This window comes from Peromyscus eremicus, chromosome 2 (assembly GCF_949786415.1).
Source record: "Peromyscus eremicus chromosome 2, PerEre_H2_v1, whole genome shotgun sequence".
NCBI classification, from domain to species: Eukaryota; Metazoa; Chordata; class Mammalia; order Rodentia; family Cricetidae; genus Peromyscus; species Peromyscus eremicus.
Window position 1 is genome coordinate 109,101,395 of NC_081417.1, and position 24,614 is coordinate 109,126,008.

Sequence of the window (24,614 nt, forward strand, 5' to 3'; positions counted from 1 at the left end):
ACACAAATTTTTATTTTTTTATTTTTTTATTTTTTTTTTATTTTTTTAAGATTTTATTTATTTATCATGTATACAGTGAGTGTTCAGCCTGCAGGCCAGAAGAGGGCATCAGATCTCATTACAAGATGGTTGTGAGCCACCATGTGGTTGCTGGGAATTGAACTCAGGACCTCTGGAAGAACAGCCAGTGCTCTTAACCTCTGAGCCATCTCTCCAGCCCCCCACACAAATTTTTAAAACATTTTTATTGATGCCATCCCCAAACAGAAGTAAGTAAAATGCTCGCCAATAAGTAAATAAACAAGCTGTATATTCAGTATTAGCCATTCATATAAAGAAACAAAGCACTGTTATATACTGCAACATGGATGAGTCTCAAAGTAGTTGTGCTGAGTAGAAAAGCCACACAGAAGAATGTGCACTGTATGATCCCATTTATATAAAACTTTAGAAAATGCGAGTCAATCTAAGAGACATAAGCAGTAGGTGCTTAGGGATGGCAGGGACTGAGGGAAGGAACACAAAAACACAAGGAGACATCCAGGGGTGGAAGACACTCATTGTCTTCATCATGGTGGCAGTTTTCTGGATGTGCATCGTAAGTGCCAAAATATACCAAAACATGACTTTAAATATGTAGATTTTATTATATGTCAATCGTGTCTCAAAAAAAAAAAAACCTTTAAAAACTTTCAGTGACATTCTGAAATTTCATCCTGTAACTATTTTTTTTTTTTTTTTTTTTTTTTTGGGGGAAGGAAGTTTTCTTGGGATTGAACCCAGGGCCTCATGCATGCTAGCCAAGCATTCTACCACTGAGTTATGCCTCCTGCCCAGCACATAAATATTTCTTATGTCTCTCTTTTATGGTAAACTGTCATCTAAATTAATAACATTTGTCATCTCTAAAACTAGTTTTTCTATACTACATAAATATTTCAAATAAAATAAAAAAAGAAACTTTAAAATATATTAGTCTCCCAACATTCCCTTTTCCCTGTGAAGTATTCCTGAATCAGAGAAATGATATCAGTGTCCATGCTGTGGGACACAGCCCTGTCTTCCTGGCAACTGATGACAGGTCACTAAAAATGAGAAATAAAGGCATCAACATTCCAGAGGAAGATCCATAACAATCTGCTTCTGAGGCCCCAGAGATCCACGACTTGTATCATCAAACTGCTTGCTGCTTCAACTCCTAAATTTCAGGATCTGACTGTTCATCCAATAAATTCTAGCCAGAATCTGTGTTGTCTGCAACCCTGAGAGAAAGAGAGAGAAGAGAAAAAGAGAGAGAGAGAGAGAGAGAGAGAGAGAGAGAGAGAGAGAGAGAGAGAGAGAGAGTTAAATAGATATTTAATTCATTTCTTTGATGTTTACTGTATTTTCTATCACAAACAGCCACATAACTATTTAAAACATAAGGTGCTCAAACAGCTAGGAAGCACATTCATCCACTCTTCCTTGAATAAACTTTCATCCAATTGTGCACTGTCGGCCAGATACCATACCAGATATTTTCACAGGTCATTCAAATCAACCTCTAGAGCAGGCTTACATTTATGTTGAGAAAGCTCAGACTAAGGAGCCTCAGTTACTTAATGTCAAAGAGTTTCTAGTTGGTACTGGATTCAGGATATGTAAAGCCTACTTAACTTCAGAAGCCATACTTGCCCCACTCTCCACATTCTAGTCCAGGGAGGGTATGCTTTTATTCCAAGAGTGAGATCACAATGTCCAACCACTGTGGCCTGTGGCTCTGGGGATGGGCAGGGGGGGAGGGGGGAGGGGCAGTCATCCAGATTCCTAGCCTTGATTCTGCTTCATGAGTGATAAGAATGTCCTCTGACTATACCATAGCTCTAGAGGTCTTGACACTACAGGACTTGTGCCCTAGGAGCAGATGAACTATCTGCTCTGAAAGTCGGAGACAATCAAGGTTGTTTTATTCTGGTGCTGATGTCTGTTACCTAGTAATAAAACTTACTATTTAGTGACCAAGAAATTGCAAAACCCTGAAAGTAAAACTGGCCAACCATAGAAAATGGCCAAGCAATGCCTCCCCTAATTACACATCAAAACATATCGGCTATGGCACTCTTCTGAGAGCTCACTTGGGGCGCCTCTGGAAAGCTTAGGCTTGAAGCTGCACAATTCCTGTTGTCCTGGCTCAGCCTGAAGATCTCCCACTGCTTTCCTTCCCTCAGGGAGACAGGTCCACCTGAGCAGAGAGGTTCATTTTTAATTTTATAGGTTCAGTTTAATTTAAATATACTAGTCTTGAGTTTAAAATAAAACAAAACAAATGGGGGGAAATCCCTAGAGTCTCACATGATATATTCGTCTTTTTGTTCTGTAAAAATATGGAGATTACCCAAAGCTCATGTATACCAAAAATCATCATGGTATCATTTGCAAGAAAAAACTGAAATGAACAATGAACGAGTAATGTTAACCAAAAGAATATCCATATTTTTAAAAAACTGAACATATAAAAGTATCTCAAACTGAAACTACAGAAGGTGATATCTGTGATTTGCTAAATGATTAGAAATAGAGAGTTGATGAGATGGCTCAATGGGTAAGTATATTTGCCACTATATTTGATGACCTAAAGTCCACTCCTAGAATGCACATGGTGAGAGAAGAGAATGCAAAAATAGGTGGTGGCTAGGTGCAATAGCACGCTCTTGTAATTTCAGCACTTGGGAGGCTGAGGTAAAAGGACCCAAGTTCTAGGACAGCCTAGGGTACATAGTTAGATCTTGTCACACACATACAAAAATATTTAAAAATAGGTGTTAAGCTTGACCTAAAAATGTGTACGGTGTTTGTTAATGTACGTAGACTAGGAAGAGAAGATACTAAATGCTAACAGAATTGATACCTGAGTACTCATGAAATTCTTTGCATCTTCCTTTTATATTTTATGCCTTATTAAACACATATATGCTAAATACAATATTAAGTAAAATACAGAAAAAATATCCATTATTTGAAAAGCTCATTAAATCTGAAAAAGAAGTGTAGCTTACTTAATAATGTACCAATGGCAATACCTTAGTTTAGTAAATGCATATAGCTATATAAGATATTAACATTAAGGAAAACTAAATAAAAGGTATATGGGAACTCATGATGTACTAGCAATGCAGTTCTTCTAGAAATAAACATGTATCTGTATCTATATAGGCATATAGACACAGTATGAACTGAAACAACGTAGCATATACAGGCAGCTTTATTTCCCATATGTATCTTGTTCTTCCAACTAGAGAGTAACTTTTATTGCCCAGAGTTTCCTCCAGATAACACATATGCCAGTGTAGACTAAGACTATGCAAGTATGGAGACAGGCTAATTGACTGATTGACTTGTCTTTAGAAAAAAAAGACTAAAAGAGATAGAAAAATCATTGTAATGTTACTTTCCTCCCTCTTTCAAGAGTTTGCAATTATTTCCAAATGTATTTTAGATGAATGGTAGAAAATATTCACAAATTAATTAATTTTAACTGGATGAAACTACATTATAAGTGAAAGATGTGTGACATTTGCATTTACATGGTTCACTTTAAATATTAATAATCATTATGCTAATCATTCTGAAGCAACACCTAACAAGTATCAGAAAAGGCTCTACTACAATTATTTCCAAGCATTCTTCTCCCACTTAGACTCTCAACTACACACATTGTTTTCTTCCCTAAAAGTTACATAAACAATAAAATGCTTCCCAGAAGTTCAAGACCAATTTGCTAAAACATAGAGGCAAAAAATCACGTGAATTGTATCAATAAAGACACTGCATCTTTATTAACTATAGCAAGTAATTCATTGACACAAAAAGTCTCTAATATTTATAACTGGTTTATTGTTTGCCTTTTAATAGTAAATTTGTGTGATTTAAGGTGGTCCCTGTAAGGCCTTACTAGCTTACCTGCTAACATGATTTCTTGAGTGGAAGAGGAAGAGGGGCAGGCACAGGAAGGGCTCTGGGAGACACAAAGTAGTTAGTCCCGGTTTATTTCAATGGCATGTGTCCATCGAGTGTCAGCCTGTGTGCACCTGCAGGCAAAGGGAGACTGAGAACCTCCGTGAGAAGGGCTTGGCTACAGTTGTGAGTTCTTGGTGCAGAACACTACAGTCTGCCTATTGAACCATCACAAGACACTTATTTGAATGAGAAAGCTCTGTAAAGATATCTCTTGGGCTTACGGCCATGTTCATTTAAAGCAATGCTTCTTACAGGAAATTTTTTCAAATGCAATATTACAGATCTTTATGCATTTAGCTAATAATTTTCTAGAGTGCTTACTGTTTGCCATTAAGTGCACTGTTGTAATTAACAGAGTGGATTTTTCCCCCACCACAGGAAATTTGCAGAGGAGACAAGCAATGAGATGTGAAAGCACTAAGAAAGAATTCTTTTTAAAGTGTTAGGAAATAAACAGGGCAATGGGTAAAGGGGGATCTCTGTAGGTAAGGATCCAGAAAGGACTCTCTGGGGCAGTTATAGTTAAGGTGAGAGTTGGAGGATAAGAGGACAGGCAGTCATGCAAAACAATCAGGAAGATGGCTACAGGACACAAACCCAACAAAGGGTGGTCCTCAGGCTGGAATATGAAAATGTGGAGCACTGCTGCCTTGATGGCCATGTGACCTACACATTACAGGAAGATGTCAGAGACATGAGGTTTACCTAAGAAGACAATCTGTTCCAAGTTCTACACTCTCCTTGCAGACTTCTGCACACATCTGGTCTGCCACAGTGACATGGAGTTGCTGAGACCTGTCCAGCAGCTTTCACTAAAATCTGGATATCTGAAACACAAGTGAAAGTTCCCATCAAGATTCTATCACTTCCTGGAAGACAGCCTGCACCTATGAGTCAACAAATGGAGCCTAAGGCAGCATTTTCTCCTGTACTTTGTGGCCCTATCGCCCCATCTTGGGAATACTGCAGAACTCAGCAATCACTTGCCACATCCCACACATCATCCACCATTTACATAAACCAAGGCTTTCCATTTGTAATTTATGTTTTAGCATTTAAAGAATACCTTGCTAGTTATTTTAAATACATAAATCAAGTCAAAAACCTGTTATAAAATATTAGAGACGTCATAAGACCTCTGATTTATTTAACAATGTGTAACTTTTTTTACATCTCAATTTATTTCAAGTTTTTAGGAAGAAAAATGGTTCTCTGCCTTATCCTGTTCTTATTTTCATTCCATCATTTGAGAGATTACATCTCAGCTCAAACCATTTTTAATAATAAGATATGCAATTTTTAACTGTTGATATTTTAAAAGAATAGAAATGATTAAGATTAATCGATGCAGCATTTGATATACTCAAATAATATATTAGTCTAAGCAGTATTATGATTCATGTCTGATAGTCAAGGCTTTATATTTTAACTTCATTGAAATAGAGAGAAATTTACTCTCTTACTTGCTTATAAACCAGAGCTGCTATGCATCAGGAAGAAGTGAATATAGATTCAACACTGCTTAGGAGCCCATAGCTTACAAATGACATGTATTCACAGGAAAAGACTATTAGGGAGTACTTTGATACAATAAAACAAAGAAAAAATTGTGTCCATGGACCACACAAAAGTTTTTCTCAAAGGTAGAACTTCACACAAAGTTGGGAACCCAGTACATGAAGCAGTATAATTACACCTGTAATTCCATGTAATTCCATTCGTGGAGAAAAAGAAGGACCATGAGCTCAAGGTCATCCTGGGTAACAGTGAATTCCAGGCCAGCACAGGCTACCTAGAAAATCTTATCTCAAACAAAGCAGAAAAGTCTGCATAAGGAAGATATTTGAAAAAGACAAAATCTTAATAAGCAAATAGAACAATGGAAGAGATTCTTTCTTTCTTCTAAGAACTCTGCCCATGTTAGGTCTCAAGTCAGAGAGAGTCACAATTTTAGGAGCCAACTTACATATAGTTTCCATATACTGGGTCTGAGAATCATAGAGTTCATGGTTGATCTTAGAAAGAACTGATAAATTTATTCACTTATATTTGATTAATTTCTGTACTTACTACAGTGTGTGTGTGTGTGTGTGTGTGTGTGTGTGAGAGAGAGAGAGAGAGAGAGAGAGAGAGAGAGAGAGAGAGAGAGAGAGAGAGAGAGAAAGAACTCAGAGAAAAGCCACATAATCACATAATGCAGGTCCTCTTTTGTACATTTTAGAATGGGCAACAAAACGAGTCATACCTTACCATGATATTCTAAGGCTTTAACATGACATTTGAGCATTTACCCAAAAATAACAGTGTGATAATGTTGAACTAAGATTCATTTTAAAAATGCTGGGCAGTAGTGGCACATGCCTTTAATCCCAGCACTCGGGAGGCAGAGGCAGGTGGATCTCTGTGAGTTTGAGGCCAGCCTGGTCTACAGAGTGAGTTCCAGAACAGCCAGGGCTGTCTCAAAAAAACAAAAAGAAAAAAGATTCATTATAAAATGAGACTATAGTTTATGATAGAAAGGTTAGAAATGCAAATGAAAATTAGCTTAATCATTCCTACATTAAATGTTTATTATTCCTATAAAAATTACTAAATTTAACAAAAAGGAGAGGTTGGGGAAAACTGAAAAAGATCAGCAACTAAGTGTCCATTTGATATAGAAAACAACAAGATAAAAATACAAAGGAGTCTGACAGTCTAATAAAACAATTTAAACTTGGGCTTTTCTACCCCTAAGAAATACAGAACGAGAACATTTAAAGGGATCTTTAAAAGCACTGTAGTTGTCTGTATCAACTCAAGTCTACAGCAACAGCCTCCTTTCAATTTCCCTTTTCTCTTTATTGTTCTAGTGAAGAAATAAACACACAACCCCACAACGCTGTTCTCTCCTCCCAGCTGCAGTACTATGCCAACACTGCACACACACGTGCCCTCTGAATTCACATTACTCCCGGCACACACATCACTTACATGCATGGTAGAAATATTGGAGGATTCTCAAAGCAAGGACAAGTGCCGTGAGGTCAATGGAGGAATACTGTAAAAAGGTGTAACTTACCAGCATCAATTCAAATACTTGCAGATATTTTAAAAGAAAGAGAATTGCTTCTTAGGTCTAAAGAGCCATCTGGAGATAGGAGAGGGAGCCAGAGAGACAGAGAGGGACAGGGACAGAGAGAGAGACAGAGACAGAGAGACATAGAGAAAGACTTCATTCTCAGTAATAGTAAAAACATAGCAAAGTCATTTCTTAGGAGAAATAAAGAAAAATGGTTAACAATAAAGCTTAAATTGGGCAAATATTTAGGAACAAAAAATAATTGTAAGCCAAGACATTGGATTAGGAAGTTTAATATTAACTCTCCTCCATCTTCAGATTCTCAGTTTCTGCGACTAACCATCTACCCCACACAATGGCAATAAGTACAGCAAATGAGCAACTAGAAGTTAAAGAATAAGAATAAAGAATGAGGAAACAATATATTTACAGCTCAAAGTTAAATTCAACTTCTCCAGTTCACAGCCTGTCCCATAAGATGAAAGAGAAAAATTCAGATATTTGAATTTGGTTCCCAATGAAAAGCCATCCTCTTAAATAAAGCAATTCACAGCTGCCCTCTTTCTGAATCTCATGCGATGAGTCATCTTCAGACATGTTCCTATTAACATTGGCTCGGGCTCCTCAACATTAATGTTTATTTCTGGTGGTGCAAGTAACCAGATCTGATTTTGGGGGGCAGGAGAAGAGCATATGATTTGGTAAAATGTGTTGAGAAGAGTGTTAAATTTAGGCCCAACTTGAAAATACAAGTATTTACCTAGTATTCTTTCTTAAAAATTGAGCTATATTCATATTAAATCCATTACATTTAACTAGCAATTAAACAAATATAGTGGATAGGGAAGTTAAAGAGCATCCTGAGGAGACAATGAGTGTGAAGATGCTAAAGTACTACACAGGATCACTTTCTGTCTAGCAAGCTGATGGTATTGACATGTTTGTAAATGGGGCTAGTAACCCTGTAATCTCAGCACCCCAGAGGCTGAGACAAGAGACTTGCAAGATAAAGGCCCTGTACACAGGGAGACTGAGTGTGTATTATCTACCCTTCAGAATGATACACGCTAATCACATAACAACCAACTGCATGTAATGTGTGGATCACACTTGGACCCTAATTTGCACAAACCAAATGAGAGAAATTATCCATTATTATCATGTAAATTTAAACTTGGATTTGAGATGGCAGTTACAGAGAATTGGATGACCCTAGAGAAAGGTCTTTATGCATTAAAAAGTTGGTCCTGAAGTATTTATTGGTTAATGGTAAGATATTTGAAATTTTCTTTAATATTTTCAAGTCAAGAAATAAAGGGAGATTAGTTAAAATGATATGTTCACATTGTTATTGGAACAGGGACAGGTACATGGGAGTTCTTTGAAAATTAAAAAAAAATTTCTTTGAAAGCCAACATTATCATCTATCTTCAAAGGGGACATAAATATTATAATTTATCTCAGCACAAAATGAAAATATTCTAAATGCTCTGTAGTAGCAACAAAAATTAAACTTTATGTAATTATGATAAACCAACCTGATGAAAAAAACTTAGCAAATAAAATGACAATATGAAAGACCGAAACAACAAAAATGCTCATGGAGTCACCATGTTAGAATGAGGGCTGGAAGCACATTATTCTGAGAGTTTAAGTTTGTATGATATAAACAAATCATACACACACATAATAACAAAACAGGGAAGGGGTTATTGTAAGGACGGTGACATGGTTGTCACATGGAGATACAACCTTGCTTCTGAAACAAAAGGTGACATGAAGACAATGACGAAGAATGGACTCCATGCAGAGGCTGACAGTTATCTTGCTACACTGGAAACTGCGTCAGGTTTGATCTTGGACAATCTGGACCAGTTATTTAAGCCACCTGAGGATGCTTCCTCATCTGAAAAATTAATGCAACCCACGCTTTCGGAACAGTGCAAAGACTTAGACATGGGAAGAGTAAACACCCGCAGCAACACAGACACACAACACACAGTCAAAGAGTAGCACTCGGGGTTATTATCATATTCAAGATGGAAGCATACCACGAAAGTAGGGGAGGTGTGACATATACCCACAGCAAAATGGCCTCAGACTTTACATTGACAGCAAATGAAAATAGGGCAAAGGGCTCTAGAAGTTCCTGTAGGCCAGGTGCAGGTAAGAGGTGGCAGGAGAGGGGCCAAGAATTCCGAGTGGCGGCACAGTGAGCAATGAGCAGGGGGAGGTGAACGAGATCACCTGTGGGAAGACTGGGAACAACCAATACCACACTCTGCTCAAATTTCTCTGCAGCTCAAGGCAAATCATACCGGACTGGAGGGAGAGAGAAGAAAATGAAAGGAAAAAACAAAGAAAAAGTACCCAGAGGACCCCAAACTGAAACAGAGCACAGGACTGCCCAAGAGCTTTATGAGGGGCTAACAGGATGGGACTCTTTGTGGTTACAGACAATCTCTAAAAGATCATTAAAACAGGAAAAGGGTTTCAAAGCTTGAATGATCTGGAATTTGTGTAAGATTGCCTCTTCTTGTCTATTTAATGAAATTAAGAGGGGGGTGATCTAAAAAGTCCCAGAACTATGACAAAGCTACACCTAGAATACTGGGACCCACGCTCTTGTCATACTTCACTGCACTCTGCCAGCATGACCATCCCATTTCTTTACCATCACCAAGTCAATGAATGTACCACATTTATGAAACATAGGCAACTTTCTGTGTCTTGTCACACACTATAAAATGCAAATACTTAATATCTTTCATATCTAAAGCTCCCTATGACATCATGTTATTTTGCTGTACGCTAACATAAGAGAATGTATTGAACATCTGCTCATCAAATGCTCTATCAGGGCCTACTATGTGTCAGGTACACAGAAACCAATGGTACAGACTCTTATCATCCAGGAACCTGTGAGTACCCTTAGTTTGTAAAGCACATCTACAAATCCATATAGCCCCGGGAATACACTTGGTTCAGAGTGTCTTGGAAACAAAGAGAACAGAACTCAGATGGCCTGAGAAGTGAGAGTGGGAACAGGAAAGGTCAACAGGAGCTGAGGCCGGAGAAGACCCTGAAGAAAATGGCTGCTCAACCGACAGGCAGAGGCAGAGGAAGGAGACCCTGACCCTGATTGACATTCTGCTCTGCTGCATGCTTGCCTGTGTCTATTAGACCACTCAGATATTAACAGGGTCCTGGTACCTGGTCATTATTCACTCTGGAGAGGAACAGAGCCTTGGTATTGATAGATGTGTAGAATATGTTAATCATAACGCTCATTAGTCAGCTAAGTTACTATTTTTTCAGATGGTTTTTCTCCACTGATCATTTTTTATATTTAGCCATTTTTCATCTCCAATGAAACATTCTGGTTCCTTAGAAGGAGGAAAAAAGGGAAGGGAGAATGTGTTCAATTTATATAAATACACACACACACACACACACACACACACACACACACACCATAAATATATATATAGTATAAAAGAATTCAATACATATATTTTAATGCTTTATGTAATTGGATAATTATGTCATACTATACAATAACAAAATTTCTGCAATCTACTTGAAGTTATTAAATGAGATTATTTAAAATAGGATGAAAAAAATGGGTCTGGAGAGATGGCTCAGTGGCTAAAAGCAGAGGAACTGTCTTCCAGTCCCAGCATCCACATGGTGGCTCACAACCATCTGTAAGTCCACTTTTAGGGTATCTGTTGCTTTCTTCTGTCTTCTGTGGGCACAGTCAAAACATTCATATATATAAAATCTTTAAAAAAGAAAAAAAAAAGGTTTTGCCGGGTAGTGGTGGTACATGCCTTTAATCTTAGCACTCAGGAGGCACAGGCAGGTGGATCTCTGAGTTTGAAGCCAACCTGGTCTACAGAGCAAGTTCCAAGAAGTTCAAGGCTACACAGAGAAACCCTTTTTCAAAACAAACAAAAAAAATAGCATGAAAATAATATTTTCCTTTTATTTTTAATTCACTTGTTTATATTTTGTCCCAAGGTAAAGCTAGCAAGGTTCAGAGCCAACCACTCAGGACACAAGTCCTTCCAGCAATGACAGCAGCATTCTACACCTATGACTCAAGGGCTGCCCTGCATAGCCCTCCACAAGTGACCTTTTAGCACCAGAAGCCTCAGACCAAGGCTTTTGGAAATTATCAATTTCCAGGTATTAATGACTATTAGAAACTCTGATTCAGATATTCTGAGACCAAACAGATCTAAGCTATGTTCAAAACAGAAATCAAGACACTATCTCACAGGGGCTGCTCCTGCCTTTAACACCAGAAAGTTGAAGTTAAAAGTTCAATGTCGCCGGGCGGTGGTGGTGCATGCCTTTAATCCCAGCACTCAGGAGGCAGAGCCAGGTTGATCTCTGTGAGTTCGAGGCCAGCCTGGTCTACAGAGTGAGATCCAGGAGAGGAACCAAAACTACACAGAGAAACTCTGTCTCAAAAAAGTTCAATGTCTTCCAAGAAATGAGCAGCAAAAACTGACACAAGAAGAATGCATCATCTCTGATTTCTGAAACGTGAAAAGGGCCACCTTCACATTCAAGGGTATACAAAATCAAGCCTTTCCTTCAGGGTATAAGATTCAAATATCATTGAAAATGAAATTAAAAAGTATCTTTTTATCACCAAAAATCTTCAACCCAAAGCTATAGTTAATAGGAAAGAACTACATGCATCTCCCAGGAAGTTATCACACCTACATGTTTTCACAGACGTTTTATTCTCTTTCTTGTCATTTCTAAAAGGTCAGGACTTCAGGGGAGGGGATGTGCTCAGCTGATTGAGTGCTGGCCTCGCATGCATGAAGCCCTGAGTTTGATCCCTCCCTGGCACTATGTAAACTGGGCATGGTGGTGCATGCTCTTAATCCTCACACTCAGTCCTGGAGGCAGGAGAAGGAGCTCGAGGTCATCCTCAGCTACACAGCAAGTCTGAGGCCAGCCTGAACACATGAGACCTTGCCTCAAAAACAAACAAAAAGGGTCAGGAGTTCACATATCCAAATACAGTATGTATATGCCGAAGTCTTCAGTTATAAAGGCACGTGCTTCATACCCAACTGTAGCACAGGTGTGCTGTACAATGGGACATATTACATTAACATAACTGGGGTGGTTAATGATCAGGCCACTCCTTAGGTAGCTTGATAACCAGTTACTGTAGCAGTCTAGGCCTGCAAGAGGATGGCCCTGAGTGTGAGACATGCCAGTATAACCAGAAAATAATGCTGGCCACACTGTCTGCATCATTGTTTACAAAATACTTGTTAATGTGGCTTCAAGCAGAAACAGAAACGTTTTCAATCAGGAAGTTGAAATGGTCTCCACCACATTTTGTCTAAGCTGCCTACCATAAATCAGACCAGTGATACATGTTTTTAAACATGGTTAGCACTGTTTGTCACAGCCTCGACTCAGACAATGACAACTTAAAATAGTAACAACAGGCTTCTTTGATTCTTCCCTGTAAGCATCCAAGAAGTAAAATGAAAAGCGGGGGAGGCCTTTTCAACTTGCAGTATTGTGCAATTCATGTTTAAATTGATAATCTAGATTTCATCTTCTGACCTTGAAGTGACTCACTATTTCAATTGTAAAATGCAAATCTCAACCCATCTCCCCAAAGCATTCAATGATGGATTATATGGAAATAAACATACAAACCAGAATGCTTAGAAAGCAGGGTTATAATTAATCTCTGATTCTCCACAAATTCCTCTATGCTTTCTATTCTAGTTATTCAAAGCCTTCTGAAACTCAGTCCTTTTACACCCATGGTAATATAATGGAAATTATAATCAGAATATAATGGAAAATTTCTTGGGTAGATTAATTCACCCCTCTGTGTTTATTTAATTCCAAATTCTAATTGGTCCATGTTACTATGAGGGCAGAAAGAATACAGAACATACAAGGGGCTGATGACACCATAATCCCCCCTAAAGTTGCCATTTTTCCTTTTAATTATTGATGTAAACACGCTCTCTTGTGACTGATCTCCCTCTACAAGACTAAAGTGGGTGCATCAGGGATGAGTAGGTGTTGGCACCAGGATGGGTATGGGAGAGGATGAAGGACACTCACGGCTGGCAAGACTCACAGACAACTGGTACTTGTTCCATCATGAACTGAACTGATACTCTTCAGGGTTCCCTTTTTCTGAGGACAGTGGTACTGACTTAACCTTACTAACTTTGACAAAATAATACAACTTGGTAACACTGTGGAAGGACCAAACTGTGATGCACGCCCCCATTCATTTATTGAAGTCATAACCCCTATTGCGAACATACCTGGAGTTGGAGCATTGTAACAGGCACAGATGTAGTCATGGTAATAGCCCCTCCTAGTGACATTATAACTGTACAAAGAAACAAACCAAAGATTGGACTTTCTCTTTGTGCACACACGAAGAAGCTTGCTGAAGTACACAGTAAGATGCCTGTTTACTGTAAGCCAGGAACAGAACCCTCCACAGAGCCTGGCCATGTTGCACTCTGATCTCAGGCTTCAGCCTCTACCACTGTCAGAAAATTCATTTCCATTAGTTAAGACACTTTGTCATGGCAATCCAAATCAGACAGGTGGGAAGACAGACACATTCTTGAGAAAGACTGTTCTCAAAGGAAACAGAGCAGTTCTGTTACTGGTGGTCTCCGAATGAACAGGAGTTTCCAGGTTCTTGAGGTCTTGTTCAAAGAGCTGAGGAAGCAGACAAAGCAAGTAAAGCAGCAGGGGCTTGATTCAGGAGCGAAGTTTAAGTATAGGTCAAATATGCTGCGAGAGAGTGGGATCTGAGCAGGCTTGCTACAAAAGAGTGCCTGGTCACTGCCTGGATATTTCCTTTGTGAGTCCAAGAGAGGGGGCAGTTGGTTGCTAGGGGCAGGCTGTAAGTGATCTGCTTTTGATTGACAGGCTTGGGTTATGTAAGCCTTACTTCACTGCACATGTCCTTTCCCCACTGTCTTAGTTGAGTTTTCATTGCTGTGAAAGGACACCATGACCATGACAATTCTTATAAAGAAACATTTAATTGTGGTGGTTCTCTTATAGTTTCATTCAGTCCATTATCATCATGGTGGGGAGCATGGCAGCATGCAGGCAGATGTGGTGGTAGCTGAGAGTCCTACATCTTTCAGGCAACAGGAAGTCGACTGATAGTCACACTGAGGGAAGCTTGAGCAAAAGAGACCTCAAAGCCCGCCCCCATAGTGACACACTTCCTACAAAAAAGCTACAACTCCTAATAATGCTGCTCCCTTTGGGGGCCATTTTCTTTCAAACCACCACACTCATGATGTATGTGACTTTAATCATATGCATACTCAATCATGCACAAGCATAAGATGATACAAGTTCACTAAGAGGACACAATTTGCCTTACTGTGCATATACCTAAATCCAGTCTTGGCTGGACCAGCCCATTGCCTGTAGTTCCTGGATAAGTTTCAGGATATGTCTGATGTGAAAAAGATACCAATTAAAACCAAAAAGCCATTTATATCCTACCCCTAGCAACTGACTCCTCCTCCTGGACCCACAAAAGGGAGTCCCAAGCAGTCATCAGGTTCTCTTGAGCACTATAGCTTGGAGTCCACTGCTTCTTTGCAGCATATATATAACCTTTACCTTCACTCTGCTTCTGGAGAAAATTCCTTGATGCTTGTGTGTGTTTCTTTAGTCTTTGAACAATGTTCAAACAGCCTGGAAACACTGGGTCCAGATAGAAATTACCAGTGTGTGTGTGAGGGGGAGTGGGTATGGGTGTGGTTGTGGTTGTGGGTGTGTGGGTGTGGGTGGGTGGGAGTGGATGTATATTTTCCAATAGATAAAATCACCTCTTTTTAATTTTATTTCTTTAGTGTTTCCTTTACCGGAGAACTCACTGTGGAAGGACTCTAAAAGGCAAGACTACATAGTTATTCTAGAGATAATCATGAGTGACTCTGGTCGAAGAGCACAGATTTACGTTATCCCAAACTCCATGTTCCTAAGTGGTTAATGGTTTTGTGAAGTTTCTTCTGAAGTAAGCAACAGAACAAACAATGTTATATAAATCAAGGCCTAAGGACATGAGGATCCAGACAGGCAGATTTCAGTAAGACAGGGAAATCTCTACTAGAGATGTAGTTGATGATACTCTTGCCTTTGGGTTAGTGAAGAGAGGGCCAAAAGCAGAGCTGTGGTTTCCTTTGAGAACATGCAGACCTCTTGGGTGTCAATTATGCACAGTCAGGATTGGAGTGACCCTCTTTCTGGGCCTCACTGAGTCCTTTGTAAACAGAGAGGTCTTAGTGGAGGCTGTAAACCCCTATACGTATGGCATCTCCAACCATCGGCCAGGTTGCTACTTGCCTTGTCAGAAAAGGGATGTTTGTGCAGCTCAAGCCAAGCAGAGTCCCAGGTGGCTAAGTTTTCCCTCCATTTGCCTGCCTCAGATCTAAGTGCAATAAATAGTTATTTCATCTCATCCACATTCGTATTTACGGAAGTTTCATTTAACCGTTTTCCCAATACTCAGGATTACCACCCTTCAGATAGGAACAAGAAAGTGAACAGAGTCCTTATCAGAAGATGGATATGTCAGTTCAGTTTCTGCATATGATAGTTTTTAACTGCAGTAGATTAAGAACAAATGTGCTTCCAGATCTGGAGGCAGCCAGGTCTTGTGGCGGTTGAGGGCACCAACATTGGGGCAAACTCTCAACTGGACATACACTTGCTGCAGCACCTCTGTACCTGGGCTCTCCCATGTTTCACAGCCTACACTCCTAGGCCTTGGTAACACCTGGAAAGGTGAAAGGAGTTACTTGAAAAGATCAAAGGCCTCCAACATAGAGTAACTTCAAAGCCAAAGAAAACTGCTACATCCTACCCTATAAACTCTTTTTAGTGGTGATTTTGGCAAATTCAATATTTTCTTCTGGAATCCATGGGGTTCTGATCCATTAGGGATCATGGAGTACTAAGATGTACAGCTAGGTTTACCAGATAGCTATGGTCAAATGTGAAGATGCCCTTGAAGAACAGGTTCTGGTCACCTAACCATTTTCTGCTGTTTAAAAAAAGAAGAAGAAGAAAATGTCAATTTCATGCAGGCAAAGACTGATGTAGAAATGGAAGCTCTGCCTCGGACTGCAGTATTTATTTGCTTTTTAATAAAATTGATTTGGATCAATTTGAGATAACTGCTGGGAATGGAACGTTTTCCTTTCAGGGTATGTCACTTATTTTTGTTTCTGATACGGTCTCAAAAGGAACACTGCTGGTGTTTTTCTGTGTGACATTGTAGTTCTAGAAGAGTTAAAATAAGAAACTACCTGCTTAATCTGCCAGAAAACACATGAGAGGAGCAATCAGCTCTGGAAAGAGTTGCTAGGAAGGAGTATGCCTGGCTGCTTTAGGCCATGCTGTTTGTCAGTCTTTCAAAATTCAAGTCATTACGAGATGCTGATCTACTATAATATTGTGATATTTTATCTGATTACACTTACCTGATTGTGCCTTATCTGCTATTTGCCTTCCCATTCTTCCATGTATATTAAATGCAGGTGCTTTTATTATTCTGAGAGCTAGAGAGTGTTGACTGCTCTGAATATAAATGGGGATATTATATCATTAACTTGCTCTGAAAGCAGGGCCATTCACTGTGTAAATCACATGCAAGGTACCTGCTGGAGACACAATAAACCATAATGTCTTGAGAAAGAAAGCAATGTGGAATGGATAAGGAGATAAAAATTTAAGGCATTGTTAAAGAAGGGTAATCTTCAAAATCCTATTTGGTTCTTTCACACTAGCATTGGTTGATAATATAACCTTTGTATTAGAAACTTTTTTAAGTCAGGGAAAGAAAATCTTCTGGGAAGACATCACAATATGGGATACCATCACCAGTGGAAATGGTATAAAACACACAACCAGGAACAGTCTATGTTTATCTGAGTTAGGAGAACATTTTGAATACAGCAGTCTAATCTCCTAGAGGGATGTTCTTCGATTTGACAAATATATTCTTACCTTACTTGGGTGTACTGCCTGGACAACAGGAAGAAATGGCCAAACAGTGTCAGCATTTCCAGGCATTAAATGGTGAAAAACGTAGAACGTTACTGCAAATTTCAAAGGAAGCACTATGCAGAGAACTGAGGCAGAACCGTGACAATGTGTGACTTCCCAACACTCTGAGGTTCTATGCTCTGCTTAGCTTCCACTGTTTCAGTCTTGCCAAAAGTTAATCCACAGTTACTTAAGCTTCAGGAAATCTATTTTCAGAACAAATGTTATGTGAGAGTTTAAACGAGCCACTACCCTCTGCTGAAGAGAATATCCAATGGCTTGCTCACTCATCAGTGTCTCTACTCAGGTAGTAGATGGGAGCCACATCTCCCACATTAATTACCTCTCTTTGCTGTGACAAAAAGCTACATAAGGGCAAAAAGTACACTTCAGTGTTGGGCTGGGATGAATTCTCAGAATTCCACTAACCAACAAAAAAGCTGAAAAGCAACTCAGTGGAGGGTTTATTTTGGTTCACAATTTGAGGGTGCGGCCTGTCATACGAGGAAGGCAGGGTGGTAGAAGGGGTTCTCAGCTGTGACTCCTCCCCTTCCCATACTTGAATGAAACAGGACATAGAGCAGTCATACTATTTCAGATTTAGAAGTGTAGAGAAAACAAGTATGAAGACCACTGGGGCCACGAGGAAAAAGGTAACCTGCCTATTTTCCTGACAGGTTCCCGTGGAAGGAGACTCCTTCTGCTAGTGCTGGCCGTTACCCAGAAATGCACAGTCCATACTCATACCTGAACCAATATGTTTAAAGCAAATCAAGGTCGCCCTTTCATCAGAAGAACCTTTAATATTCTTAAAGTACATGCTGGAAGGCAGAACGTAACTATGAAAGATGGTCTGGTCTTTTCAGTAATTCCAAACCTGCATACATTTTCTCAAGAGAGATATTTAATAGGAGTCTCGTGATCTTGTTAAACTTACTTGTTCCTAAATAAAAGTAATTTTAACTGGCTATTATTTCACATTTCTTTAGAGGATCTACTATGAAAATCATCAAGACAGAAATAGGAAATAAATGAGCTATGCCTAAACATTAAAGCTATAAGGATTTTAGCAGAGGAGAATGTGTGCCTAAGTCACAGAAACCAGTAAAATTTAAAACTCCAGCTCATCAAATGACACCATGAAGAAAAAGAAGAGTGACTGGAGAGATGGCAAGCTTCTGAGGAAATACTGGTGAAGCATGTCTGACAAAGGACCGGCATCTAGACTGTGGCAAGAACTGTAACAACACAACAGAAAGACAAACACCCCATTTAAAAATGGCAAAAATGCTCAGAATCAAAAATATATATTCACATTGAGCAATGATCACATGAAAAGTAGCATGAATCAGCAGGAAGATGCAAATTAAAACCATGTGGAGAGGTCAGACACACATGGAGAGGGGAAGAAGACGCTTCTACAGTTTTGTTCCCTAACATTTTCTGAATCTAGATTATTCTATTCTAGATCCCCAGTCTTTTCCAGTTAAAGACTCCAGACTGAATATTTCTGTCTCCTCTCACATACACACAAAATAATAATGCTAGTCTATAGTACTTGATAGTTAAAATGCATCTGAAGCAAACTGTTAGTTGCCTAGTTTCTAGACTAAAGAATTCTTGGTTCAAAATAAACAAAAAATTGTGACCTCTCCTTGGATTGCTAAGAGAAACCATCTGGACATTGGTTCTTTGATGTTCTTTTTTAGGTCTGGCAACTACTATGCTTATTATAATACAGTTTGATGTATACAAGCAAAAAATATATTAAGACTTCTGTTTCATATTGTTATACATTCAGTCAGGGTCTTTGGTTAGGGATATTTGGAATTAGGAATCAGGTGTTTGAAATAAGGTCTTTTATCATGTGATTACACAACATGGACCTGGAACACTGGAAGTATTCTATTTCATATAGTTGCCTCTGCACAGTGCTCAATGCATGCAGTTGTGCACACAACAGTCAGGAGGCTGAGATGTGGCTTAGTTTGGTAAAGTGTTTTCCTTGCATGCATAAAGCCTGGGTTCAACGTTCAGAAGTACCTAAATCAGGCATGATGGTGAATATCTGCAATCCCAGCATCTGGAAGTCAAGAGGATCAGAAGTTCAAGGTCATCTTCTGCTACAAAACAACTCCAAAGATAGTCTGAGCTACATAAGACCTTGTCTCCCCGACCCACCCACCCCCAGAAAAGAAGAGCTCATATTTCTTATCCTTGCACACTCAACTTACTGCATAAAAGATCACATTCCAATATCTAGTTCCTTTTTAGAGTCAAACTTTCTTCTTTTTTTCTAGATACTTCTACTTCAGGAGGCATCAACTGTGCACATAGCCCTATTTATCTACAATAGTGTGAATGGCATTTCCATTAGCAAACACAAGAAATGTACAAATAACAAAAGTGGATGTGCCTACCTTCTTACTGACAGTATAGATTCTTTCAGGAGGAATGGTGCTTAAGAAGGAGCAGTACATTAACATAAAGATACTCAACTCTCTTTACAGTTCTGTTGAGGTTATCTATCCCCAGTTATCTAATATTTCCCACAGCAGGTTTTGCCCCTATGAAATGATATACCCAATAAAACTTATAGGTGTAAACAACTATAAAAATTATACAAATGTAAAAAAGTTTTCCATACACACAAACGTATCTACAAAAGGCACCACAATGAGGAAACTGCTGTATGAAGACTATTAAAAATGTGACACAGGGAGACTGGGGAGATAGCTCAGTAGGGAAGGGCTCCTTCTGTGAAAGCATGCGGGTCTCATTTTGAATCCCCAGTGCCCATGTAAAAAGATGGACATGGCTGCACATGCCTGTAACCCCAGCATTGTGGAGCTCAGACAAGCTAATCCCAGGAATTCACTGGCTAGTCAGTGTAGCAAAAATAGCAAGCTTCTGGTTCAATGAGAGACCCCATCTCAAAGTAATAAGGCAGAAAGCAATAGAAGACACACAAATATTCTTCTCAGGCCTCCACATGTGTATACATACATCCACATACTCTTATGTGTTCAACACACACATAGACACACACACACACACATACACACACACACACACACACACACACACACACACACACTCCTGACACCTCTTTCCTTGTCTTCCGAGATAGAAAATCATTTGGGTTTGTGTTTCATTTGAAAGTTCAATCACATTTACTCACTTTTGGATCATCTCCTTGTTTACTCATAGAATTGGAAATACTGGCAGTTTCCAGAGAAGGAAACAGGAAGTTTAGGCAACACTATGAGTTTTTAGTCCCTGTGGAGCATTTACTAAAAATATGTGGAAAGGGTAGGAAGGACTGCTAACATGTTATGAACATTCCATGTTAAAAGTAAAGCCCATTAAAACTGTTCTAAGAAGAGGATCCAGGTTATATTCCCACAACATACATGCTGGCTCACAACCATCCGTAACACAGTTACAGGGTACCCAATGTCCTCTTCGGGCCTCCACAGGCACCAGGTACAAATGTAGTATACCGATATACATGCAAGCAAAACACCATACACATAAAATAAAAATAGAAGCCGGGCGTTGGTGGCGCACGCCTTTAATCCCAGCACTCGGGAGGCAGAGCCAGGCGGATCTTTGTGAGTTCGAGGCCAGCCTGGTCTACAGTGTGAGATCCAGGAAAGGCGCAAAGCTACACAGAGAAACCCTGTCTCGAAAAACAAAACAAAAATAAAAATAAAAATAAAAATAAAAATAGAAAGAAATAAAATAAGGAGGGGTGAAACTCCCTCCTGCCAGGGAGCTTGTTAAGTTGTAGGAAGCAAACAACTCTGAAGATTCAGGAAGTCCCTGAAACTGACAAAATGCACTAGCCCCTTATTCCACAGGCAAATATAAATAGTAAAGACTGCTCAGAGACACTCCTAGACAAAAGTTGCCTAGAAGAGGCTCAGACCAACTGAGCTACCTGGAAGAAACACTCCCCAACCCATCAACCTGCCCATAAGTTGTGCAGTGTGCTCCAGGTTTCTATCTTTGTGAGATGTCAACCACGCTGGGGTTGGCTCTTGATGATGCAACTGTCACTGAGTCATTTCTACTTCTTTAAGTAACCCCTCACCTATATTCCTGTAAGTAACCCCAGTAAAAATCATTGCTTCATCAGGTTGGATTTTAGTGGTATCGTTACTTTGGTTTGTTGTCAGTTCCCTATCTTGGTGAGTAGATGTTCATTCACATCTTCCCAGTAATAGTGTCAAACAACATAAATATATGTATGTATACTTTTATGTATGTATGCTTTTATACAAATTAAACTAACATACACATAGTACATGTCACATAATATAGCCTTATATACATGGCTGAAATAAAATAACAAGGCTGCCAAATGTTTTAATGGTGGTGTTTGAGGGTCATCAACAAAACCTGTATCAACTTCTCTTCCCAAGACACCATTGTTAAATTCAACTCACTGAACAGTCATAGCTAATTTCCGTGATGGCATGGAAAGGTGCTTTTCTAGATCTGACAGGGCAGGATGCTCCTCCATGCTTTCCACTTAAAATACAATGTGTCCTCACATAAAATGCTCAGCTGCTGACCTATTAGCTTTTGTCATAGAAATTCTACTGTCTCTACTGATATCCGAGCATCTAGGTTAGAAACAAGGGCATCCTTAAAAGTTAGAAGCTAAGCAGCTATTTGCTTACAGACTAACTCATCCATCTAGAGATTGATCTCTGCCAACTTCTCGGTGATTCTGTTACTCTGTTATTTATGAGGAGCTGTGGCTTCATGTTTCAGAAATTACCATCCAGTCAGCATTGATGAGTATGTATTTGTCTTGCTCACTCAGTGGCAAGAAACATACATAATAAATTCTTAGGAATGTTATCTCTTTCATTTAGAGCCAAAACAACTGCTGAATTATTGATCAGTTATAGAATCTGTTCATAGGTAGAAGGAAATACCACCTGTTACAGACAAGGACTCAACACTTCTGTGTTTCCAAGAACAGAGAAGTGCTCATGTTCTAATACCAACACCTGGGAGGCTTCGGCAGGAGGCTCGTGAGTCTGAAGCCAGCCTTAGCTACATAGCATATTCCAGGCTAGCCTAAGGTACATGAAGAAATAAATAGCACATTAGAATCAAAATAAGAAAGTGTTTTTCATGAGTAGAAAACTGTTTCTGAATACTTTTCAATTACTTTAATGCAATTAGGGATTTCTTATGGGAATATAGCAACCTGTCCAGTGATTTAAAAAAAAAATAACTTTAAATGAACTTGCTGTACTTTTATACTTTAAGGTAGAGTTTACTAGCACCTGCCTTTGTATTTCTAACATCTAAATATAACACATAAACATTTTAAACCATAAAACAGAACTGTACATCCATTTCCACTTTTTGCTTTTTAATAAGGGCCAAAAGTTGCTGTCATTCCAAGTATTTCTAATCTTATTTCTTTAATACTAAAAAACAAGATGATAGCATAGTATTTCATCACCAATGAAGAAGTCCCAAAAGGGATTTTTAAATTTTTATGATAGCATAATTACCTCTTTTTTGAGATAATATTTAAGAGGAAAAACAGATGACTTAAGTCAAAACACACTGTTAAATAGTGGTCTCCAAGCAGCTACAAGGTGACAGGCCACTTACACTTTTACAAGGGTAAACATTCTCTTGCACGAAAACAAAGTATAGATAAATCAATATAATATGCAATGTATTATATCAAATAAATAAGGTAGCTTTTTCTTTCCCAAGACTCCCTACGTGATGCACCACAGTGGAGATAATCAATTTTAGATGATCAGTGCATCATTCACTCCCCACCAAAAGAGCTTCTTCTTGAAACAGATGTACAGATGTGTATTAACAAGGAGATCCACAAGTGGACAACGTACAAAGCGTGGGAAAGTTTGGAGCACTCAGCCCTAAATGGGATGTCTTCATCAAAACCCTCCCCTCAAGGCTCAGGGATGTATGCAGAAGAGGAGGAAGAAGGATTGTAAGATCTCTCAGAGGTAGTGAATGACTCCAAGGAAACAGTGTCTTCCAAACACAACAGGACTGATACATATATTAATGCCCAGAGACTGTTACAGAATACATGAGACCTATACAGACTCAAATCATCAAAATCCCAGCATGAAGAAGAGGAAGTGGGTACAAAGTCCCAACCCTATCCAAGAAGCTATTTGCAAACTGACAGATGTTGGGAGAGGGAAAATCAGTTTTCTCTAATGGAGTGTCACTGGGTATATCAACCACACCGCAGGCCATTTCTCATACCCAGAAATAATTGGTCAAAACAACACAGACCCCACAGAGAAACCAGGGTAAATGAAGGCTCAAGATCTCCTGAAGAGTATGTTTGGCTCAAACTTACTAAGATTGGAGAGACATCCTCTAAATCAGGTCAAAATAAACAAAAGAAATTCATTGAAAACTAACTCTGATATGTACCCTAAACCAATGTTACACACATTATTCTCTTCGCTACTTAGAAAGGTCAGTGTTATAGCTTCTGAGATGGCTCCCAAAGACCCAATCCCCATGGTGCTTGGCTAAGAGTAGAGCTCTGTTAATGTTATTAAAGCACTGTCCATGTTAAATGACAGTTATTTGTTGTAAATACTTTCTGATTTTTTGTTTATTTTGTTGATGTTGCTTTTAATAAGCTGGCTGTTTGTGCTGGGCACTCTGACTCATGAATTGACCACTATTAGACTCCTTGGTGCCTAGAGTGGAGGGAGGGGAGACAAGCAGCCCCTCCTTGACAGCCAGCTGGACCATCCTAGTGGCACAGGCTGCTTTGTACTCTCCATGTCAACAATATCTCTTGCTGACAAAGCACAATTCCAACCCCAGAAGACACTCTTCAAGCCATGACTGTTTCAAATAACCTGCACCAGAATTTTTGCCATCACAAGCCTTAAGCTCCTGAAGCTGTTTCATACAGGCCACAGGGAGAGCCTTTTTCTTGGCAGACAAGTAGAGACTGACTGCACTTGATCTAAACATAGTCTTTCATGCAAATGATGAAATACCCATGCCACACCTCTCTTCTGGATAGATAAGCAGGCTATCTGGCTCACGTTTCATCAGGAGACACTTTGTGCTGATTCCTGATACTGCGGTATTAGGGCCATTAAAAACCTTGCAGTGCTCTTTTCTTGCTTGATTTTTACCATCAATAGTAGAGCAGGCTGAGGTAAAGAGACAGCAGAAGTAGATGGAAGCAACAGCAAGAAAGGGTAGGCTGACAGGTTCAAGAGAGTGACTGGGAGCACAACTGACAGACAGCAGAGGCCAGAAACTGCAGGCCTTCCTTACTGGAAGAGGTAAAGGGAAAAGGATACCAACATCCTAGGCCCAAGAGCTACAGCAGCAGTTGCTATTAGAGCGAGTCCCCAATACTGAGGCCTGCTCAGACGCTCGAGTGGAGGCAGACATTGCCTGCTACTCACCATTG

General features: G+C 39.3%; 1 long non-coding RNA gene and 1 pseudogene across 1 annotated transcript; one reads left to right on the forward strand and one right to left on the reverse strand.

Moving 5' to 3' along the window:
* Window positions 1-744: 744 nt before the first annotated feature.
* Window positions 745-6,119, reverse strand: LOC131905029 (uncharacterized). The gene is made up of 4 exons (XR_009377834.1): window positions 4,702-6,119; window positions 3,940-4,067; window positions 2,115-2,221; window positions 745-1,262 (listed from the first exon to the last, which is right to left on the reverse strand). It is a non-coding gene; the product is annotated as an uncharacterized LOC131905029 (long non-coding RNA).
* Window positions 6,120-9,147: 3,028 nt separating this feature from the next.
* LOC131904824 (ATP synthase F(0) complex subunit B1, mitochondrial-like) overlaps window positions 9,148-24,614 on the forward strand; it is a 30,359-nt pseudogene continuing 14,892 nt past the window's right edge.